General features: G+C 37.0%; 1 protein-coding gene across 48 annotated transcripts in view; it reads left to right on the top strand.

Moving 5' to 3' along the window:
* Ptprd (protein tyrosine phosphatase receptor type D) overlaps positions 1–17,086 on the top strand; it is a 2,272,674-nt gene that overhangs the window by 687,764 nt on the left and 1,567,824 nt on the right. For all 48 annotated transcript variants that reach the window (XM_037203364.1, XM_037203377.1, XM_037203376.1 and 45 more), the window contains one exon: positions 6,196–6,298. The gene's annotated coding sequence lies outside the window, so the exon portion shown is untranslated. The remainder of the gene's footprint in view (positions 1–6,195; positions 6,299–17,086) is intronic.

The raw sequence follows: 17,086 nt of genomic DNA, 5'->3' as shown, positions 1-17,086 counted from the left end.
CTTTCTGGACACACACCCAAAAGAAAAGAATGAAAATTGTCTATACATACCTTTAGAAACTGCTGTTCATGTGGCCTAAGGAATTACCTAATTCCAAAATCAAAAGCACAACCACTCACTCTCCAGGGCTTCCTTAGTCTTCTGCTGATTTATTTTTCTCCTTTCCAGTTAGTGCTATATTATATGTAAGTCATTTATATTCCTCATTTAAAATTTTAATTCTCTACTATAATTAAAGCCCTACAGCCTGCTGATTAAATATCTCAAATCTATTTGTTTAAAGTAACTAAGAAGAAAATAAATTCTAACAGGACACCCAACGTCTGCAGACAGTAATTCAGCCCTTTAATGTTACAGTGGTGGTAATGTTTTCCCTAATGCTTTACTTTGGATGCATTTCCTTATAATGCAGGACAAAGGGACACTGAGTGAGTAGGCTTAAAAGCTGGGGAAGACTCCCTCAATCTAGCTCTGGTCATCAAATGTTTGCCCTGAATACAAATGCAGGAAATATGCAATACAGCATAAAGCCACTAGAGGGCACTGTGGGACCTCTGTATGATGTGGAGCTTTCCATCATACGTTTGTAACAAAGGCTTTCAAAACTCAAACACCAAGAAATATTTTGCTGATGTAGTTAATGGCTTTGCTTCATGTAGGGGGGGGGGAGGAAATCATCCTTTGGGTTAAAATTAGAATAACAGTGGTGAAGATACTCACAGATATTTCACAAAAAGTATACACTAATATCCATTAAAATACAATTCACAACCTCTGTCATATATTTAAATGTTAATTAAAATACCTCTGAGATATAATTTTCAACTAATAAATTACATCTATATAATATAGAAAGTTTCTTATTTAGTAGTATGATAAATTGCTAGAAGAAATATCAATTGATTTAATTCTCAATGGAAAAAAATCTGACTCTAGCCATATTAGTAATTGAAAATGTATTTGTTTTGTCCTTTGAACACCCCCCCCCCACACACACATATAGGAATTTTTCCCACATATCTATTTCACACAAAATGGCATTCTTCCAAAGTAATAATTTCTTAAAATTCAAAATCAATTGAATGGGAAGAAAAGGGTTTTTGGTACACGAGAACAAAAGGAACTCAGATAACGAAGATGCTTTTTATTTACTGATAAATGTAGCATTTAGTAAAATAAAAAGTTCCTTGAATAAAGCATGAAATTGTTTAAGAAGAAGCAGAGGTAGGAATGTGTGTGTGTGTGTGCATGTGTGTGAGTGTGTGTGTGTGTGTGTGTGTCTTTGTATTCCTACAAGAAAAGTTACAAGTGAACACAGATGGTGTGTCCTGCTTTGGTTGAAAGGAGGAAACCGCAAGGCTGGAGTCCAGGGAGGGAGTGAAGTTTGCCCCTTTATGCCATTCTGTGTCCCTTAAATTTGTAGATCATAGAAACTCATTATCTAGCCACCTAACAGAATTAGTATTTTTAACTAGTACAGGAGGAAAGCTTTTGTTTAGCTATTGAGAAGTGTTATGAATTCTGGTTTTAATTATTTTAAATAATTCAAACAAATGAGTTAGGTGGATAGAAGCATGTGTTGGTGCTGGAATGCAGCTTTATTGGTAGAGTACTTGTATCATGTGCATGGAGCCCAGCACTTGGGAGGTAGAGCTATAGGGATCGACAGAAAAGCTAACAGTCATCAGCCTTCTTCGAGCACACACCTGTTAGCTATGGTAGCTGCCTCCTCAAGGATCATAACTACTATGTAGTGATCCTAGTTGCCTAGAAGAAAAAGTAAAGAGTATTCAGCTTTCCTCAAGAGCCAAGGATAGCCTCCCCATATGTAATGGTTAATACTGATTGATTGACATCTTGTGAGGCTCTAGAATTACTAGGAAAGAAGCTTCTGGCCATACCTATGAAGAATTACCTGGATTATGTTGATTAAGGTGGGAAGACCCTGGCTGGAAACAGGATCAAGCTAGCTGTGCAGGAACATGCAACATTCTCCACAGGCTGCCTCCTGCTCCTGCCGTTAAAATCCCCCATCATGAAGGGTGAGCGCAAACACTTGCTTCCTTAAATTGCTTTTGCTGCATATTTTCCCCAGCAACGAGACAAACAGTAATATACAAAATTGGTACCACACGTGAGTCTGTTGCTCTTCTAAGTCTCAACATGTGGTTCTTAGGTCTTTGGAACCAATTTGAGGAAGGAATGCTCTGTGACAAGACTTTTTCCTGTAGAAAGAATTCCACAAGTCTGCTCACCAGAGAGAGAGAGAGAGAGAGAGAGAGAGAGAGGGGGGGGGGGGAACCCACGAGAGGCCAAAATCAGATAGCACCAAAGTCCAGCTTGATGAACCAGATAGCACCAAAGTCCAGCTTGATGAACAAGTGGGTTTTATTGGGGTTTCTTTCAGGAGTATGGGTGAGGAGTCACTGACAGGAGTATCACCAAAGCCCACCACACCACTCATATGACAGCTCACAAAAGTTGGGGAACTGGAGGCAGGATGCATGGCTGGCAGGCAGCTCCGCAAAACAGAGACTGTCCTTTCTAAGTGACTCAATTGGTCTGAACCTCTTCCCAGAAGCTCTGCTGGACCGTCTCCGTATCTTCTTTGCAGGTTGGCTTGCCTGGTAGTGGTTCTCAAAAACCTTTGTTGTTTGCTCCAGGAAGGAAGTAGCCTTATCTACTAGGTCAGGTTCAGGGACTTCCTAAAGCTATTTTGAGTGTTCACCTTCTGGCTTAGAGTGCCTCCTTGTGGGATACAGTATTTCAGTCTCAGAGGAGACTGCCATAGGCACCATATGACGTCATCGAAGACTTTGAAACTTTGAGCCACAGACATCTTAGAGTGCTATTAGCAGAGCTTATTGGACCATCAGGGTGGGATATTTAAAATATAAAAAAAATGCTTAGAGAAACGTGGCAGTGGAGACTTGGGTTAAAAGCTTTCAGAGGAAAGCAGAGACTTCATCAGGTCCTGGACTGAAAAAAAAAAATTGTGTGATAGCCATGCAAAGCATTTAGTGTGCCTTGCCCATGTCTTAAAAGTTTGAGTGGGGCTGAATTTAAAGCCAGTGAGTTGATTTTATTGATGTGAAACTTCCAAAACATCACAGTATTCAAGGTGTGCTGTGGTTGCTGCTTGCTGCTCTCATCCATATCTACAGTTGTCACTGCAAAAAGAGAGCAGAAAGATAAGAAAAATGTGGTTTGCAAGGAACAGTGAGAAAATAAACAGTTTAGGATAAGGAGAATGCAGACATTTAAACATCTGTAATTGTTAGGTAGTTTAGTGCCTGTTAAAGAGAGTCCCTGTGGTTTGCAAGACTCCACCCACCCAACATTCCATCTTATGACAATTTTAATTATTGAGAAAGGAGAGAGCCTAAACTAAAATTGCCATTGAACAGTTTCCCTGCTCCTCAAAATCAACTGCTAAAAAGAGTCTTCTAAGCTTATCACATAGAAGTTGATGCAGCTCAGTCCAGGGAGCTGAAGCCAGGCAGTGAGCAGCAGCATTGGCGTCTAGACAAAGATGTACTCAGAGGCTTTTGAATAAAGCTGTGGTGAAGATCCTATATTGTAATGGAGACCCCATGATATTGAGGAAATACAGTGAGGTTGGCCCAGGACATAAGCCAAATGTGCTACAGACAGTTCAACCAGAGAGGCCAGGCTACCTTAGCCCCTCAGAGCCCAAATGAGTCTATCATGAACTTCTCATGTGTGACACAGAGTTGAAGAATTGCATATTTGCCTTGCAGGGTACGGATATTGTGTTGATCCATTTTTCCCCCTGATCTCACCATCCCTCAGTACTGGAAAGAGAATGCTTACTCTGGACCACTGTGTATTGAAATTATGTAACATTTTGGTTATACAGTTGAGGGATTTCTTGAGACTTAAATGAGCCTTGGATTTTGCACTTTTAAACAGTTTGGGGACTATTAATGACTATGGGGACTTCTGGAGTTGGACTGAACAGACTGTGAGTCCTGATGTGACTATGGGTCTACTGATCTCAGACAAACCTTCCTTCCTTAACCTAGTGTTGTCTGGTGTATTGTTGAAAGAATGAGATGAACAACTGATCCATTATGGCTTCATTTCTATACAGTGAGAGCTTTCTAGGAAAGTGTACGAGAGATGACAGGACATGAATCATCCTTAGCAGAGGGAAAACTCATGGAAATGAAAGTTAGCAAATGCATGGTTTATGGAAAACATTATAGAGTTCAGTATTCTAAAGCTTTCTGTATCTGCTCATTTGAGGGGGGCACTCTGCCACTAGTACTAATGTAGCGAAACGGTTAATAGTGTGTGCTTGGAGGTGTCTGCCGTTCTCACTGGAGGAAGTTCAGAAGCATGTATTATCATTTCCATTATGCAGGTGATCATTCAGAGAACTATAAAATTTTGTCAGTTTGTTAGGTCACACTTTTACTTCAGAAAGGAAACCTAGATCTGCTTTTGATTGTTTTCTTCTTCACTTCAGCATGCATAGAAATGTTGCTGGCTCTCTCTCATTTCATTTTCCGTCCTTTTGATGTTCTTTCCTAACCCAGATGCTAGTACCCATGGACCTCATCAGCAACCTCCCGACCTCTCTGGCACTTGGGCCTCAGTGTGTTGTCTCACAAGAAACTTGTTGGAAGGGTTAAGATTGTGTTTTATGATAGGGCTCCCATTGCCTTGCCATCTTGTGCTACCTGTTACCCTAGGTCGAAGGCCACTGCTCCACTTCAGAATGTCCCTATAGACATTATGCATGATTCTAGGATAGCAGTTACTCCTTCCCTACTGCCCCATGCAGCCTGGGCAGGGGCAGTCCACAGGGGCCATGTCCCTCACACAGCCATATTTGTGTAAGCAGGATCTTTAATAGACTCTCAGTAAATTATCTTAATTTGAATGTGCCTTTTGCTTTTATATAACAGTGAATCAATGTGCCAACATTATTGTCATTGTCTAAGTGGAAATTGATAGAATTCTACCATGGCAGGAACACAGGAACAGAAAAAACTTAAGGGATGAGAGAAGGTTAAAGAACGATTCAAAAGAGAGAGAGACAGAGAGAAACAGAGAGAAAAAGAACCAAAAAAAAATCCGTGCATTACAAAAGAGAGACAGAAGAGTATAACAATAGTCTATTTTGAAGTGGAGTTTAATAAATCAAGTAGTTCTTTCTAAAGATATCACACTTCACAAAATCCAAAAAAGAAATAGATCCCTAGATGGCCACCAGAGGGCAGTGTTTGAAGTAGGGAATGCACGTAGAGATATGTGGAATTCTATTATTCTATTCCAGAAAGTAGTATCAGAATCAGGTAGTAACACAGACAACCAAATTGTGTCAAATCAGTCATCATGTGATAAGAAAATGTTGTAAGTGAATCATTCAGGAGTGTATTTTAGCATGTAGGAAGACAGTGAACATCAGTGATATCAGCAAGTCACAGAATCAGAGACAAATGCAAGAAGAGGGCAAATATTTAAAAACAAACAAACAAAAAACCACTCTGGAAAATCAGATGTGTTACTGCTTCTCTGATGTGTGTTCAGTGTTCCTCACTGTGATGGCACTTGAGATGTGTGTGCCTTCAGATGTGCTACTGCCTTCTAAAGGTTTTGCATTTCGTATAATCTCCTCATGTGCTCATCACAAGTTTCACAACAGCCACATCCTGGCACATTTGATGAGATAGTAGTCTTCTCAGTATCTCTCATGATGAGGTACATGGGGTAGGAGAGACACAAGTCTGTAGGAATTACATTACAATATCATATGTATCATTAATATTTCTTTCCATAGCAAAAGTATAAATGATATTTTTAAAACTTGCTTCTTTTGAGGTTTAAAATATATTTGCATTTATAGTCTTTAAAGACAATGCATATAAAATGGTTTCTTGAATTAGCATACCAATTACTTAAACCAAATGGATATGAATGATTGCACTGAAGTAATAATTTTTACAAGAGTCATTTTATAGAAGATAAAATATATATGGTCCCTTGACACAGGCACAGTATTAACCATTGAGTTGTAAATTATAGAGGTCAAGAGTTTACACTGTTCCCTTTGTGTTGAATATTCTGATAAATGAACATCTCATATGACAGGAAAAATAACATAATGAGTATTTTATTAAGTTTGAAAGGAAATAAAAAGGTGACTAACATTATATTTTGTTCCAGCTTAAAATAAAAAGCAAGCAGTTCCTGGCCTGTGGAACCCCAGTGATGCGCCTGTCAGGATGCTGGCCCTAATGCTGAGGGACATCATGGGCTTTGGCTCCAGGTGAGTTGAGTGTGTTGAATATGGCCATGTCTCCATGATTCAGTGTTGCTTCTCTCTATCTTTATTCTACAGAATTCATACTGAAGTTTCACAAGCACATTTTAAACATTAAAATATAAATATTTTGTTTCTCATCAGGAGTTCAGGGCATCTATGATTCTTTTGCCTGCACTTGAGACCCTTATCCTCCTACTGGGTTGCCACGATATGAGCTTTTGTGCCCAGTCTTATTGTATCATGTTAGGCCATGTTTAGTGGATATTCCTGAGTGGCCTGTTCTTTCTTTTCTTTTTTTTTCTTTCTTTTTTTGTTAAGGGAAACAGAGGAAGAGTTTATCTGAGGAAGAGGGGAGGTAGCTTAGAGAAATGGAGGAAGATAAATCTGAGGTTGGGGTGTAATGTTTGAAGGAAGAATAATAGTTAAAAAACTCTCTCAAAAAACAAAGAATTATCATTTTATAATCTTATAATGTATCTAAAATTAATGCATGCTTTTCCCTTATAACTTGAAATGACAGGATTTGTAGAATACATAGATTTAATTTTAAAGCAAGAGTCAAAATGCCTGAGCAACAAGGAAAGGTTATGATCACATACCCACAGAGGTGAGGACTAGGGGTGGCAGTTTCTAGCAATGTTCCTTATCTCCACACCAGTCTTCTTAACAACAGATGCTATAAGGCTGAATTACCACAGAGACAACAAATTTTATCACTCACGGGATAGACAATTCAAACAGGCAAATTGCTGAATGACTCAAAAGACTCCTTTCTGATTTTAAAATTACAAAAGTTCTGAACTCTGAAACATTTAATCATTAGCTAGATATAATTAGCTTAAATACATGGTTAGCTTAGCTAAAATATATGATTGTAGAAAAGTGTCAGAATGAGCCTTTCATGAGCTAGAACCACAGACTATTGAGGTAGGAAAGGGAAGACTGATATTAACAACTTCATTAAAAACATTATATACTTTGTAAAAACCTATGTAACAGTCTTCAAAACCCTTGTGTTTTGTGTGTAATTCCCATTGATTCCCAGCTTTAGACATTTTTAAGGGTAAAGAAAAGAAAAAAGACAATGAAGTATACTAGGGACAGGGCTATGGAAAATAAAAAGTACACAGTAAGCATTTGGTCTGTTATCAAGTATCTTTTGTTATTTGTCTGTTTTCTTTATGAAGATTTTTTTTATTCATTTCACATTCTAACCACAGATCTCCCTTTCATCCCTCCTCCTGCTCCCTCCTCACTCACTCTTCCCCCACAACCCACCTACCCTCCATCCCCTCCTCTGAAAAGGTAAGGCCCATGGGGAGTCAGCAAAGCCTGGTACACTCACCTGAGGCAGGTCCAAGCCCTTCCCCCTGCATCAAGGCTATGTATCTTAATGCCTCTCTCTTCTGACACAGCAATTCTATGAGCAATAATTAGGGATATAAAAATAAGATTTAAATGATAGGGTGTTTGTCTGTTTTAATGGCATTGAAAATTATGAAAATCTCAAGTATGATCACATAGATCTTATAGAAGGTGTTTTTCTGTAGTAGATATATATATATATATATATATATATATATATATATATATATATATATAACACTATTAAAAACACATGCCTTCAAAGATTGTTTCCACAATGAGAAGAAGAAGGCACTTAATAAAGGAGAAAAACAAGAATTTCAATATTTTCCATGTATGAAAAGAGTGGCAAAAAAGTCAGCATGGTAAATTGATTTAATGCCATATATATGATATAATTGTATATATATATTTATATATATTATGATTATACTTTATGATGTGTAGTAGAGTGATATATGATTATATGTAGTAATATATAATGTGATTATATACATAATTAATATATTGATTAACTTTTTGTTTTCTAATCTATATTTTTCTAAAATCAAAGGGCTTCTTTCTTTAGAAAATACAATGTGAAGCTTATTCATAATGAAAAGAGTGAATTTAATTTCCAGAGACACGAAAAAGATTTCCAAGAATTGTACCAACATGACATATTTGTATATGAAATCAATATACAGTCCATGTTATTTTGTAATATGAAAAAATAACCTATTTTGTGATAGCAAGAGTTGCTATCTAGTTATTGTGTAAATTCTACAAATATTGAATTGAACATGGGTGATATCTACATAATGCCCACATATATTGTACACTTGTTGTTTTGTGGGAACTTATAGAATAAGTGGTAGCTGTTGTATAAATTTGAATATTAATATATATTTTAAGCTTATATAAAGTATTTCATTCCATGTGTTAAATAATATTTTTCACTGCATGGGTTAAACATATTAAAGATTTCCCACACAAAGTATCAAAATGCTGTCAGTTGAAAGACATTATTAATAAACTTAGGGTCACCAATGATGTGTAGGTGCTGCCCAAATTTGAATTCTCTACTTCACTTTTTCTGTGTTTTCCATCTCCAAGTCTGTGTGTTGTACAAGTTTGAACCTGTGCCTGCCTGGAGGCTGTCTTATGAGTCTCTCTCTCTCTCTCTCTCTCTCTCTCTCTCTCTCTCTCTCTCTCTCTCTCTCTCTCTCTCTCTGTGTGTGTGTGTGTGTGTGTGTGTGTGTGTGTGTGTGTGTGTGTGTGACTTTCTGTCTGTCTGTCTGCCTGGTGTAACTTTTGAGTATGTCTGTCCCTAACAAAAGGCTTTACTTTGCATTTATTGAAAAGCCAAGAAAGCATCACATGTCAAAGTTACTTTATGGAAATCTTTAACAGAGATTTACAAGGGGTTAAATTAATGACTCCAACTGACCCACATATCACTGGACTCTAACATCATTGTTTATCAAGCAATACCTGTATGTTGCATTTAACAACTGTGTTGGAAGTTCATTTTTTTAAGGTTTCTTAAATAAGGGTTTCACCCTACAGTTGCTGTTTTCAGCAAATTATCAGAACACACTGCATTAACCTTGGAACGGGAGCATGGAAGAGTGCATAATTTAAGATTACAGCTATGCTTTAGCTTAAGTTGTAAGAGCTGATTACATGGGAAATCCAATGAATTTAAGGCTGGTTTTTGCATTGTTCTCTTAAAGACAGGTTAAACAAATAGGATAAGTGCAAATGGGATAGGAGTCTTAAGCTTCAAGTGACCTAAATGTGTATTATTAACTTTATCTGTAAGGTCTGGCAAAAGCTCCAAGCTCTCAGAATGTAAGATATTTTCAAAATGTTTCATCATCATATTTCAACATACATGTGTATGATTTAACTCTTGCTATGTTATTAAGAAAAATAATCATAGTATTGACTATGTTGCTTATCAAATTTCCAAAGTTTACTTGTGTTTTGTTGGCATGTTTTTCTGTGTTTCTTTTTATTCCATTGTGGCACATCAGGTGTACATTCCTCTGTATTATCATAGATAGACATTACTAAATGTAATGTAGTTAGCTCTCTCACATGCCTACATTCCTGTCTTTCCCATGGGCAATGCTGTCTAGGTCCCTCTACCCTTCAGAATCTTACTGTTTATCTCTTGTCTATAGTCTATGTTTGACTTAAATTCAGAAGTGTACACTGTGTATTTTACAAATTACATTGCACATTTTGTTCTTTTACCAAATGATTCCATATTCTCAAATCCAAAACCCTAACCAAACTTGAGTTTTGTGTTACCTCAAGATTAACAAATCACAAGTATCTTCAGCTTTCCTCCTCTTTCTTTCTTTTCTTTTCTTCTTCTTCGTTCCTGATCTCTTTAAAAAATAAAATGTTCTCTTCAGTGCATGTGTTTGTTCTTAGGAAGACTTATTCGGGATTCCTTGCCTTTAACTCTTTAACCCTGGGTATTCTTGTAGCTATGCTTCCCATCACAGAACATCTTGTGTTGTTTTATTTCTTCAGGACTGTTCTTCAGTCCCTATTGATGAGGATTTTGAACATGAAAACTTTCTACCAAATTTGTGTCCCCTATAAAATTCTTACCCGCATTATATTGAATCGATGGAGTACAAGAGATAGCCAGACTGAAATTCAAACCAACTCACATCCTCTCCACTGCATACATCTGAAGAGATATAAGTAGACCATGTTCATCACACTTATACACAGCAAGTTCCTGGCCAGACAGGGCTACATAATAAGACTTTGCCTCAAAAGTAAAATAGAATTTAGTTATTATCTGTTCTAATGAGGTTAGGAGACAGAGGATTCTCTACGTTTTCATTTCTTTCTCTCTTTTTCCCCATTTTATAGCATTATATGCCCTTGTTTTCATTCCTGTAGTGTAAAGCCCCTTCAGAAAGGTGTTTATGGAGACATTTTCCTCCTTCTCACTTAATGTACATGGGCTGCCCATTAAGTAAGCCAGGATCAATGGTTCATAAGATGTCTCTCTCCTTTTAGAAAAAGGAATTCATTGCTACAGAAAGCCCCAGGAAATTGACATAAAGTAATTCATTTTCATAAAATCCACTCACAAAATACTTGTGATCTGAAAATTAAAGGCACAGAATGTTAAGATGGAATTGACTCATTGATCTGAAATTAATGCCAGACACATATTAATCACCCCATGATCTCAAATTTCAGCTACAGTTAATATGTAGCAGTGAAGATTATTCATTGTTGACAACAATTGTAGTAACAGTAAGCTTTAGCTTGGAATTATATTTCTTGATATAAATATTTTGCTTAGTATAGCAAAATATTGAAAAATCATATGATGATGTGAGATTTTTTCACACAGTGGGTGTTGACAGTCATTCAAGAACATACATGTAGAATAAATTAAGGTTAATCTATTGGTCATATTCAAAACACTTAGCTTTCCAAGTAACATGTAATGCCATTATGGTGAATTATGTTCTAGTAACCAAAACTCAGATGGGGTTTCCTGTGTCCTTTACTCACATAGAGAAAATATAAATGGTCAGAAAAATCTCCTGGGGATAAAATGAGAATGACTTACAAGAGGCTTTTCAATAGCTAATAAAATATGCAATCTATTAAAACCTACTATAACCTGGAGATATGGCTCAGGATGTAAGAGCACTTGCTGCTCTTGCAGATGACCCAGGTTTGGATCTCAGCAGCCCTGTCAAATGGATCATAACTACCTGTAACTCCAGATCCAGGGAATCTAATATTCTCCTCTGGATTCCATGGGTTCTTGCATTCTCATGCACATATTCCCACACAGGCACATATCCACAGATTTCATTAAAAGTAAAAACAAACGTCTTAAAAAATATACTAGGACCTACTATGTACATTGTGCACCACTAGATCTGTGGAAAATACGGATATCAATAAAATGTTTTAAATAATTTATCACTCATGATAGCAAACACAGCATATATAAAGATACTAGTAATGTATTACATAACACATACACATAATCTGAAGTAACTATCTTGGTTTTAAGTGCTAAGAGACAAAATGAGATGGTGTGTCAGTTGTTTTCCTCATTGAACTTGAATGTGATGAGCAACTGAGAAGGTTGTGGAAGAAAGCTGCATTTGATATAAATCAAACAGGGTAGATGTGTGGGCTAAGTAATGACACTGACCATGTAGGGAATAATAGGCTCACAAATAATGACTTCAATGTAAATGACACAGGAAAAGACAGTGAGGATTTGTAATGCAAGGAAGCAAGAAAGTGTAATGTGGAAAAAGAGCAGCACGTGTCCCTGTTGTTGGGTCTTGAATTATATTCCAAGGAGTTTTTTGTTTTCTTTTGAGCCTCCTCCAGTAATCCATGTGCTTTATATACTGGACAAAACCCTTACAAAATGTCCAGTAGGAATAATTTTATACAAAATTTTTCCAAGTGTGGAAATACATGATATTTTACAATGGTTGAGTGTATAATACTTTTACTGTATCTGTGGAGGACACAGTGTGATTTAATGTTACAGAATGAACAAGTAAAAACAACTTCTAAGATATACAAAGTAAGATAAAATGAAGAATCCCTTTCTCTTACAGCACTGAAATGTCTTAGTTTTCTACAACAAATTATCCCAGTGTCATAAATCAGGAGCCTTTGTAAGCATTACAATTAAACTCAGTATTTTATAGGGAGCATTTTTTCCCATTTATAGTAAACAAAAATTTAAATTTAAGAATACATAATGCTAAATAAGGTGTAGATTAACATGCAAAGGTTATATTGCATAAATATTCATGAACTTGCTCTACCTTTCTGAACAAAAAACAGAACTTAGATTTCACAAAGCACTTTTACCAACTTCTTTATCAAACTTCATAACATTTTCACACTTTTAATACAATAACTACAGATATCTACATAATAGAAATTTACACAGAGAGAGCGAGACAGAAACTGAAAGAGAGAGAGTATTAAAAGTGGAATTACCCTGTAATAGGGAAAATTGACCCTACTAGACACTGGAGGCAGGCTAACAAATAAAAATCCCACTGCCAAGAATGCTTAGTTCTTTTGGAGTTGTTGGCCTATAAAGCCTAATAGAACCTCAAATGTTTTAGGCACTTGCTGTTGCTCTTGGTCATCTTCTAAAACTTGATGCTAAGATCCTATTACTGAAGACATGTACTTAAGTCACAGAACATGTAGAAATTAAGCTAGTACTGACCTAGGAGCTTTGTCCCTATTTTCTAGTTTTCATAGCACTATGAAAGAGAGAAAAATCAGTCCTAAGCAGCTATGAAACCTACAAGCTACAATAATATGTGAGCTGCCCACTGGTGTCTTACAGGCATGAATGTAAGAGGAGTAAAAAACCACTTTCTGATTTGTCTTTAATTCTACTCCACGAAAGATGAAAGCTATATCTGGCACAATTTGGCACTCAAGAACTAGACAGATAATAGGCCATAGAAGAAAACCTACTACTATTGAAACTGACTCCTAGTGACATTGTTTTACACATTGTCTTAGTAAATATTCTATTGCCATGACGAGACACCATGACCACAGCAACTTTTATAAAGGAAAGCATGCAATTGGGGCTTGCTTACAATTCGGAGGTTTAGTCCATTGTCACCATGGTAGAAAACATGGCAGGATGCAAACAGATATGGTGCTGGAGAGTAGTTGAGAGTTCTCCCTCCAGATCCACAGCCAGCAGGCAAGAGAGACACTGAGCCTGCCTTGAGCATTTGAAACTCCAAAGCCCACCCTAGTGATACACCTACTTTTACAAGGTCACACCCCCTAATCCCTCTTAAGCAGCACCACTCACAAATAATCAAGCATTCAAATATATCAGTCTATGGGGGCCATTCCTATTTAAACCACATTGATCACTGCATCTCTCAGCCCTCATCTGAGATGCTTCTCTTTGCAGTAGATGCTGATAAAGACAGAGACCCACAAATGGAAAAGATGTAAGTAAAAGACTACAGAATCCTCCCCTGTAAATGAAACATACACACTGCACATCTTCCTCCCAGGAATCAATATCATTTTAGAAAAGGACCAAAAGAGTATAGGAACCAGAGGTAGTGGGTTACTAAAAGAACTATATCTTCTAGACGCTGCAGGTATCTCACTTGCTGTGAAGAGACACCATGACTGTGATAACTCTTAAAAAGAAAACATTTAATTGGAGTGGCTAACTTAGAGCTTCAGAGGTTCAGTCCATTATCCTGATGGATAGCATGGCCCTGTGCAGACAGATGTCATGCTGGAGCTGAGAGTGCTATATCTCGCAGGCAACAGCAAGTCAGCTGACAGTCTCACTGAGAGAAGCTTGAGCAAAAGAGACCTCAAGGCCCTCCCTCACAGTGACACACTTCCTCCATCCAACAAGGCCACACCTCCTAATAGTGTCATTCCCTTTGGGGTCCATGTTCTTTCAAACTACCATAGCAGGAGACATGCACATGAATTCTCATTAGTGGTGACAGTACCCATAAAAATATGTGAGCCCTAGCCTGACCAAATACCAGCAATTACATGAAAGTTGGGCACAAAAATAACCCTGTCCTCAAACTCACAGAGATTTACCTGCCTCTACCTCCTGAGTTCTGGGATTAAAGGCATGTGCCACCACTGCCTAGTTAGGGGAGACACTTTTGAGAGTATAGTCCATAGTAAGTTAACCATGCTGCACAAACCCAAGAAAATTTGGGCAGCACATATTGATCTTAATGGTCTTTTTAAAAGTTCAAATTTGGACAAGAAAGACAATGTGTATCTGAGAAAATTCAGGGTGGAGGGATGAATATGATCAAAGCAGGTTACAGAAAATTCTAAAAGAACTAATAATAACTGTGGTCACAGTAAGAGCAAGGCATGATGCCCCAAGCTGTACTATGGTACATCTATGGTACTGTATAATATCAAGAGCTCCAAGCCAACATGGACTACAATGTGGTAGGGCCTCTTCTCAGAAACAATGAAAATGCTGTTAATTGGAAATATTCCTACAGTTTTCAACTATCACTTTACTCAATTAATTTTGGCTTGGGCTGTTAGCACATTTCCTTACTGATAATCCATTTTAGGAGTAGATTGAGATGTTTAAGACTGAATGAAGGAGTTGGGGCTTGGTATACAGATTTAAATGGCCTTCCTGCAGACATTCATTTGACATAATATAACAAACTGCCGGAAGCAACAAAAAGACATGGCTTTCAGGATACATTTGTTTGAAGACACAGCTATTAGAAGGCAAGAATTAAAGAAGGGGAATTGGGATAATCTCAGATAGAAACAGAAGGAAGAAATTTAAGGTAAAGAGAATTTATATTAAAGAATATGGTCAATATTATGTGCTTGGAATTGAAATTTTTGAAACTGATGAAACATTCCTTCATCTGCTCAATATTAAGAAAAGAAAAATTGTTCTAAAATTATTACTATAAAATCAGTGCTGCTTGGATTATCATACAAGGTAAGCTAATATTCATGTATTTATTTAATATAGGACTCTCTTCAATGCTGTTTATTATACTTTTAGACCTCACACATCAAAATCTCAGTAGTTGAGCCATCTGATCTAGCTGCTGGAGATGAGATGCTGAATGAGAGCCCAGAGCATAACTAGATACACAGTCAATATATGTAGGTTTCTTCTTACACAAAGATGTAATTTTTTGTCCAATGAGCAGATGCTTTTATCTCACATGTAATAAAAACAGTTGTCTCACATTTTTACATAATAATCAAGCAGTGACTGAATAGTGATCAATAGTATAACACTTTGTGATCAATTTGTAGGTTGTGTGTTAATTTCTTTTAAGTTCCTGTTAACAGTTAAATAACACGATACATAACAAAAATCATGTATATATGTAATCTGAAGTGGAAACAGCAAATATCAGTCCCTAAAGTTAAAAAAAAATTGCCAGTCCATCTCCTATTGTTGGGTATTTTGAGATTACACTGGACATATCTGATCATTTGAAATTTCACAAATTCTGTCACAGAAAGGAAAATGGACATCTTATCCACTGGGCAGCATCTTCTGCTTTTGATTCTGACTTGCGCATGCTCCTTGCTTCTCTTTTGGCTTTCTAGGAATCTGATCCATGATTGTATACTTTCCTAGTTCTTTATCCAGTCTCCTGGATTTGCCCAACCTCTTTTTCAAGATGCCTATGAAATGTGAAACCTGAAAAGGTACACATATATTATCATAATGGTCTTCAAGGAAGGTTGCCAACGATTTTCTCTAACAGTTAAGAAAGTTTTCACCTGATGCTCGCTAAATGGCCTTCTCACTTGTAGATGACTCTTATTTATCCTTATTTTGTTGTAGGAAGCATGTTGAATTCTACAAGACTTGATAATGATATACCTTGGTATAGAACTAAGTTGATTTTGGAGAATGGTTTATTTTCTCTGCCTACAGAGAAAAAAATCTATGTCTCTCCTTTAACTGTGTTTCCTACAACAGTCATAGTCTGTCATCATTATTATTAAATAGTGCTTGGACCCAGTAGATTGCTCTTTGGATAGGATGATTTTGATGGTCAGCCCAATTGGATTCAAACACACCTAGATTAATAAAGTGTTTCTGGGTTGGTTGGAGGACTTTTCCTGAGAGAATTATCTAAGAGGGAAAACATGGTTTGACTATGTGTGGCACCATCTAGAGTAATAAAAATTAAAGAAAGACAAACTTCTTGAGAGCCAACATGCTGTGTTCCTGCTGCCCTGAACTAAAAGGCTCTGCTGCTCCAAGCCTTTTGTCCTTGGGATTCCAGACGCTCATAGGCCTGGAAACAATGCAGCAACTGACCATGGACCCACACCTCTGAGACTTTTAACAAAAATAAATCCTCCCTTTTCTTTCAAGTGGTTCCCCCACCTAATTTTTTATCATGATATATTTGGTCCCTAGGAACTGTTTAAATGGCTTCTTTTGCTTTTTTATAATTCACATACATTTTCTCACCTAAGTGTTGGTAGGAGGTCATTTTTCCTGTTTGAATCTGTGATGACCCCTGTTTAGCCACAGTCCTTTGCCAGTATTATTATCACTCAGAGTTACTCACAGTTACTCCTGATGATCTCAGAATCAAGCAAAGTACAGGCCCCTTGATTCTGTAAGTCAACTTTGTGCTTTTCTCCAAATATCATTTTTTCTTCAGGTAGATTTTCCATACAGAATAAATTATTTAGGCTTCACTGGGAAGAGAGGATTGAAACATGGAATATATGCTATGTAGGGAAAGAGATCAGCTACATTAAAATGTCATTATTTTCTCTTTATAGAACCATATTTTTATTTCTGCCTTCAAGCACATGGCTCTTCTGTGCCCAGGTCTGTGCACTACATGTGTGTGGGACCTGCTGACTCTGACATGT

Source organism: Peromyscus leucopus, chromosome 2, assembly GCF_004664715.2.
Source record: "Peromyscus leucopus breed LL Stock chromosome 2, UCI_PerLeu_2.1, whole genome shotgun sequence".
In the NCBI taxonomy this organism is placed as follows: Eukaryota; Metazoa; Chordata; class Mammalia; order Rodentia; family Cricetidae; genus Peromyscus; species Peromyscus leucopus.
This window is presented reverse-complemented; position numbering and strand designations above follow the sequence as displayed.